Below are 7,596 nucleotides of genomic sequence, written 5' to 3' on the forward strand. Positions count from 1 at the left end.
ATAGAAATGGATACGTCTTCCTCACAGGGGCCCATCCCCTGGTCCAAGATTTCAACCAAAAGAAGTCGCAAGCTCCACGAGGATTCCACACGTGAGTCCAAGCTCCCAAAAGAAGAACACCATTGGCTTCATCCCATCCCAACACATAACCAATTCTCAGCCCTATCATCTGGCACTTCCTCAGAAAAGCCTCAACCCCCAACTACTGAAGTCACCCACAAACCACCCCCAATTTTTGTCAGTGACGTCACCGTCCTTCCACCCCTCCTCCAGTTACTTGATCAGATTGCCCCACAGCAGTACGAAATCAAGGCCCTAGCCAACAACCAAGTCCGTATCAAACCCTCAATTCCTGAGGCATACAGAGCTATAGTCAAATCCCTTTCTGAAAAAAATACTTCCTTCCACACGTATAAACCCAAAGAAGAACGCTCCTACAGAGTAGTCCTAAAAAACCTCCATTACTCTATCNCACACACACACACAGACAGGAAGTTGATCTCATAAGCCTACGTATATTTTTTTCTAAATAAGGAAAGTATGTAAGCTAAAAAATACGTCTGCAATCCCTTGATAGCTTCGGCTATGGTCCATGTTTCGAGCAACATACAGCAAGCTTCATAATAGATTAGGGTATATTCTGCTCACAGAGGAAGCAGAAAATTGAAAGAATGCCTACAGAATATGGATAGTAAAGTTGCATTTTATATGTACTTGAGATATAAATAAGGCAAATCCGATCCATTGATTCATTTATTTCACTAAGAAAATATTATCTTCTTAGAATACATCTGCATTTACTTACATCACAATAGAGAGGTTGATGAATTGCTCTTTTAAAATTCTTCCCGTGCGTACAGTTTGCAAAAATATAACTCATTAAGGAGCTTAAACCAATTTTATTAACTTTCTAGCCTACTTTCTTAGTTTGAAATAAAAGTGGGCTTATAAAATCACCTTGCTGTTTGTGTGTGTCTGTATGTGTATCCCCTACCATTAACCTTTAATGCCTAAACTAATCGTTACGAAACTTAGTATGTACATCAAGGCATCTGAGTAAATCATAAATTCTCCCAACAGTAATACCAAAATTACAGCCTCTCAAATTTCTGACGAAAAGCCTTAATATTGCTTGAACTCCTGTACCAACTTTCATTTCAGATATATAACTTAAGCAAAAATAAAAATTCAAATGAATGATAGATAAATTCACATAAACCCACATGACATTCTAATAAAAACATACCCACACGCCTAAAACATGTTTCCTCTTCCCTCCAATTAATCAACATCCTAAATTCAACACACGCCACGTGACCGTATTATAAGACACACATACACACATATACGTATATGGACAGTCTCTGTGGTCTAATTGTCAGAGTTCCTGGTTACAGATCCCGAAGTCCCGGGTTCGATTCCCGACGCTACCAGATTTTCTGAGAAATATTGATTCTGGAACGGGGTCCACTCAACATCGTGAGGATAATTGAGGGGCTACTTGAATTGAAAAGTAGCGGCACCGGTCTAGAAAATTAACGGCCGTGGGGATTCGTTGTGCTGACCACGCGACACCCTCTATCCGCTAAAGTGGGCACTAACTTCGCCGGTCGGTATAGTTCGCTTGCGGATTAAAAGCCACGGAGTTTACATATATATATATATGTCTAAAACAGAGAACTACTCAGACTGTTCCGTTACACGAATAATACTACACTAACGTGTGCAAACTTCACATATATAAATAATTAACATGTAAATAAAATTGTTAATATCCACAAAATTCAACATATAATAGATAAAATATTTACGTATTTTTTTTTTATTGCTAGTGGGGTTGGACTAAGTCCCTTGTACTGCGGCCACTTCTGGCCTATTGTACCAGCCCCAGATGATAGGTGAGGGTGATTGTGGAGCAATTGGTGGAATGAAGATTGGCAGGGGAAACCGAAGTACTCGGAGAAAACCTGTCCCAGCGACACTTGGCCCACCACAAATTCCACTTGACCAAACCCCGGGATCGAACCCGGGCCGCCGCGGTGGGAAGCCAGCGACTAACCGCTTGAGCTATGGCGCGGTCTCAAATATTTACGTATATATTATTTTACTTCATTATAGCCAATTTCCAACACTTTAATTCAAAATAATCCCGGTGCGTATGCGGGAAAATACGAGTATACCATTCACAGGATAAATAGGTAAATATACGTCATCCCATATTTTAATCGCTAACTTTAACATACAACGTTATAACACATTATCAATACAGTACTACTTAATTTCAGTAAAGAGCTACAAGGCTGAAGATAGAAAAAGGAACCCCCACACAGCGAAAGGCACGCTATCATATAACTTCCACGGCTCCGAGACAACATCAATCAAATAAGATTAACTGCAACATATTTTATGCGGATTTATTGGGAATTACTTGAAACAAACATTCAACACGATGAAGTTGTGACTTGTATTTTAAATTTTATGCCAGTTTTAGAATGTATTATATTAATAAATAATATTAATATCTGATATGTAATTTTTAACCTCTGACAACAGGCTTTCTTCGCTTTAACTTGATTATATTGTTTATATTTCTTTAAGGTGTATTCGCTAATAATCACAATTACAAAACTGCATAATATGGATCCATATTACGGCAAATATATTCAATTAACTTTGTGTTTTATGGAATTTGCCTGATGATAACCTAAATAAGAGTCGAAACATGTAACATTCACCTACTTAGAGTCAACGAATAAGTGACGTCAAAATATCTATTTTTGTCCCCACTTTGCAGATGTTCTGCTTTGTGTTGTGTTGACCGCCAAATTCACATTACTAAGGACCATAAGCCAGAGAACGCAGACGAAACGTCGAGAGTGCTGCAGTCTGGAGGGAAGGTAGTGAGAAAGGCAGGAGCACCAGGAGTCGTATGGAATCGGTCACGCATGCGTCTTGGTTACAAAGGCCCCGTGCGAATATCTGCAGACACTCAAATGATACCTTTCTTGGCTATTAGCAGGTCTCTTGGTGACCTGTGGAGTTAAAGTGCGGAATTATATGTGTGGTGTCTCCAGAACCACTTGTTGAAGGTCACTCCAGTGGAAATTGGATGTAACCGCTGCCTTATCTCTGGAACACAGGGACTGTGGGAAGTGCTTAGCCCCAGTGCTTGCAGTAGTGGCTGTTCACGAAACGGAACAGCATCACAACGAGAAGCAGGAGCACAACAAGGCACATCCGCCAGTTTGGATCGATCCCTCTGAAAGCGTGTTGGATTGCGCCCTTAAGGTCCATTCATATCATCCTGCATGGATCGTTTCATACACGTAGCGTTTCCTGCACGACAAATATTCTTTAGTACTGTATTTATTTAACCGTTGGTTTGCGGCAGGGCTGCTAGCGGACAACAAGAGTACAGTAACATTAATGCTTGGTTCACCGGGTCCACCTCGGGATCCGGTTCTGTTGAGTCAAAAGTAGCATCAATCGAGTTAATATATATATATTGAAAGATTTATTAATCTTATTAGATTGTATTTCATTTATATATATATATATCGTGGTGAGGGGGTTTGAGTATGCCAAGGACCCTGAGAGTTATACCAGCGGTAGCGTAGCTACTGGTAGAGCCTCCCTTGCTGGACAGGTCAAAGGGTAGGCATCAGACGAAGAGAGACACCAAAAACCAATGCTGGAAGCAGCGTCATCAGCAGCGATTTGAAGCACAGAGCAAATGATGCTCAAAATTGTTCAAGTTTGTATAGCAACAGGCGTGACCAGAGTGGTTTGAAGGGCTGTTGTACTGCGATGTGGAAAGCAAATGGAAAAACTACCACATTATCACTTTTCCTGGATAGTCTCTTTCCAAAAACAGAGATACCATGTATGCGAGATGTTTCCTCCGAAGACAAAACAAACCGGAGGGGCGGTTAGAAGTGCCTAGAAGACGAGGAAGAAGATGTAAGAAGATGCTGGATGACCTTGGAGAAAGCTTGAGATCGCATTAAGTGGAGGAACTGTTTTGGAAGAGACTGTGGACCTGTCGTGTGATAGATTACTGATGAATGAATGAGATATATATATTAGTAGAAGCGTGTTGGTTTCTCAAGAAGGATTTGGCTTCGAGGAGTTCGTTGGTTGGTTGGTTTGTAGACACTGCAGTGTCCTGTGATGCTACTTACTTACTTACCTATTGAGCTGAGCCCTTCTTGAGGAGAACCAAAATCTGCAGCTACTCAAGAATTTTCCAGCATTTTATGGAACCCGAAGGTTCATTACCGTGTTCACAAGAGCCCTCCACTGGTCCCTATCCTGAGCCAGATCAATCCCATCCTATCTGTCTAAGATCCATTTTAATATTGTCCAGCCACCTACGCCCTGTGATGCTACTAACAATGTCATTATTAAAATTTTTCTTCATGCATTTGTGTATTTATAAGATATTTGTATTCTACATACTATATAAGTTTGAAGCCCAATGAAATAAATTAACTTTCATATACTCTCCATAATATATTTGTGGTAGAATTAATCATTTTTAGCCTACTCTCCTATTATGAGATTATCTTGTTCTGTCCTCCCTCCCCAAACGTGAAAGAGTCACAAAAGACGGTCGTTGTTAGGCAGGTGTCTAGTAAACACGTTCCCCGCGGCGACAAATACGCACGCAACAATATAATTGTTTGATTCGGTATCCTCTACGCGGTCCGTGTCGTATCAGATGTTCAGTATGCAGCGAAAGGAAAGTAGGCAATTAGTTCTTCCCAGAATTTACTTCTTGGAATTCTTGAAATACAAATTAAACTTTCGTTAACGTTAATGTAACGAAATGTAGAAGCAGTAAACAATTCTAATTACTTCATTAGGCCTATGTTTTAGAAGGTGGAAGAGAAGATTCACAAGGCCTGTCCTAGCTTCAGTTTAAAAGAAGCACAGGGTATGCCGTAAACGAAGTTCAAACACTGAAGGGGAGTTATTTAAGAGCAAATTTCTCGACTGTGATGTTAAGATGGCGTGAGGAAACACAAGGGTCAACATACTCTGAATATCCTTACAAAGCGGACACCATTCATACTGATTCCTTCTTTTTCTAACACGAAACACGATGCATTGTTGGCTATAGAAACGAACAGCAATTTGCACCAATTTATTGTACAACTCGTTTGCTATAAATTAACAAAATAATATGAAAAAGGAGGGTTTGGTTTTTACAATTTTCATAATGAAAGGGTATAAGTTATCTCTCGGGAAAAGCTGAGACTAAACCCTGCTCATTCGAAAGAAGCAGAGGGTGTATGGCATATACCAACGCACACCCTCCATACCGAAATATGTATGTGTAACTCTTGTTTCCTCTAAAAGCAATAAATACAATATGCTAAACCCTGGTATTTAGTCTTTATGTATGCTTCTTATGAATGTAGGCAGAGCTGGTAGGAGTTACGAATATGAACAGAAGATGACAGGGAATTATGCTGGAGTCGATATGTCTACTTTTGCCGACGAAAGTTCATAGCGTAACACTAGGTAGCAGCACCGCTCTTTTGCATATTACTAATTATATGCCAAAGAAGGCAGAGATAATCAACTATTACCAGTAGCAGACCTTAAAGCCCAGTCGAAAAAGAAAGGCAAAGAGAAACTGTCATAACACCGAAAGGGACAGAGGAGAAAGTTACTTTGGAAGTTACTACAGAAATGGCTCGTGTCCATGGTTCCGCGAGATAAAAATGAACCTTCGTGCCTTCGTGTCAATAAACCGTGAGAGCAGGCAGCACCAGTCTTAAAGCAAGCTTAAGTAGATTTAACATTGTGTCTACGGCTTAATGCGAATGTGGGGGCGTGCTATAGACGGAGGAACATATCTTCTGGGATTGTAAACTGTGCGAGAAACAAAGGGCAACAATGATGGACGTTTTGTTTGAGAACAGCAACAAAGAATACCCTAAGTCAGTTACAGACCTATTTAGACTAGAGGAAAAAAGATTTTTGCAAGGCGTCTGTTACTTCGTAAATAAAATTCCTAAATTTATTAAAAAAATAAAGAAGTATATATAACTCCGTGGTTTTAGTCCGCAAGCGAACTATACCAACCGAGCGGCCGTCGTTTGTCGGCGAAGTTAATGCCAACTTTAGAGGATAGAGGGTGTCGAGTGGTCAGCGTAACGAATCCCCACGGCCGTTAATTTCGGTTTTCTAGACCGGAGCCGTTACTTTTCCATTCAAGTAGCTCCTCAATTATCCTCACGAGGCTGAGTGCACCCCGTTCCAGACCAACTACTTCTCAGAAAATCTGGTAGCTCCGGGAATCAAACCCGGGATCTCTGGATTTTTAGCCAGGAACTCTGACCACACAACAGTAAAGTAAAGTAAAGGTATCCCCGTAACAGGCAGTAGAGGTCCATAGAGTTGTGAGATGTTGAGGTTCCCACATTTTCTAGATAATCGGCTCATAGATGGCGGCAACTTTGTCAGCCCTACGCGCTGGCCGCCCTTTAGCCCCAAGAACATTCCAAGAATATTCCTGGTACTCATTTCTGTTAGAGGCTGAGTCGACCCCAGAGCCATAGTGTGGCTGGAAGGATTAGGTCAATTGAAAAAATCCAGTGACCTCATCAGGTCTTGAATCCGCGACCTTCCGGTTTGTAGCATAGTGCCTCAACCAACTACGCTACCGCGTGCCCCCTAACTAGACCACAGAGGCGGTAAAAAAGAAGTATATATACAAAATATTAATAGTATACCCTTAAAGTTAACAGAGATGTTCCAGATTGCGGGGTGACCGCTATGACAGAATAAGATGTTTACAAGACTGCGCTACAGATGACCGGAAGGGCATTGCCTAGGACTTTTTTGTATATACGTGCATTTTTTTTTAAATAAAAAATAATATCACATGAAGACTTAGTATAAATACAGCTGTCTTTACATAACTTTTTAAGATTTCATGATGTGATAATGTGGACAGTGAAATTGTGATTTCAAAATGTCCTTCAGGGACTCTAATGTATAATAGTGGTTATACCACAGAGACATACTACAGTATGACCAAAAACGATGTTAATAACCGTAACAATTCTCCGATTACACATCAATACGCTCCATACTTGTATACATGTACACATTCTAGTTCATGTGTTAATTCTGTGAACTGCCATATCTCGCCCAGCAAATGACGAACTACAAACTGGAGTGGCAGACTTCAATTTCCGGCAGGAGCACAGGTAATCTTTCTCTTCACCGACGCGTCCAGACTGACTCTGCTGTATACTCAGCCTCCTACATAATGGATACCGGGCATACACTACCTCGTGGTCCAACTTGTTAAGACAGCCTCACGCCAGGCAACCTAAGCGCCGGTGGTGCCGAGACGCAGAAGTAAGTTTTATATTTATCTTTTATACGCCTAATTGCAATGCACCATACGTTGGGGGGGGGGTCGATCTTTATTACACTTTTAAACAGCGCAAATACCCGAAAATTGTAATCGCTTTTCAGAAAAGGGTATTTATTTTATACTTCGAAAAATAATAATCACACTGACTTACTTATTCTTATTTCATGAATGACAGTGAACATTGAAGTGGTCGTATCATT

Source organism: Cryptotermes secundus, unplaced genomic scaffold (assembly GCF_002891405.2).
Source record: "Cryptotermes secundus unplaced genomic scaffold, Csec_1.0 scaffold375, whole genome shotgun sequence".
NCBI lineage: Eukaryota > Metazoa > Arthropoda > Insecta > Blattodea > Kalotermitidae > Cryptotermes > Cryptotermes secundus.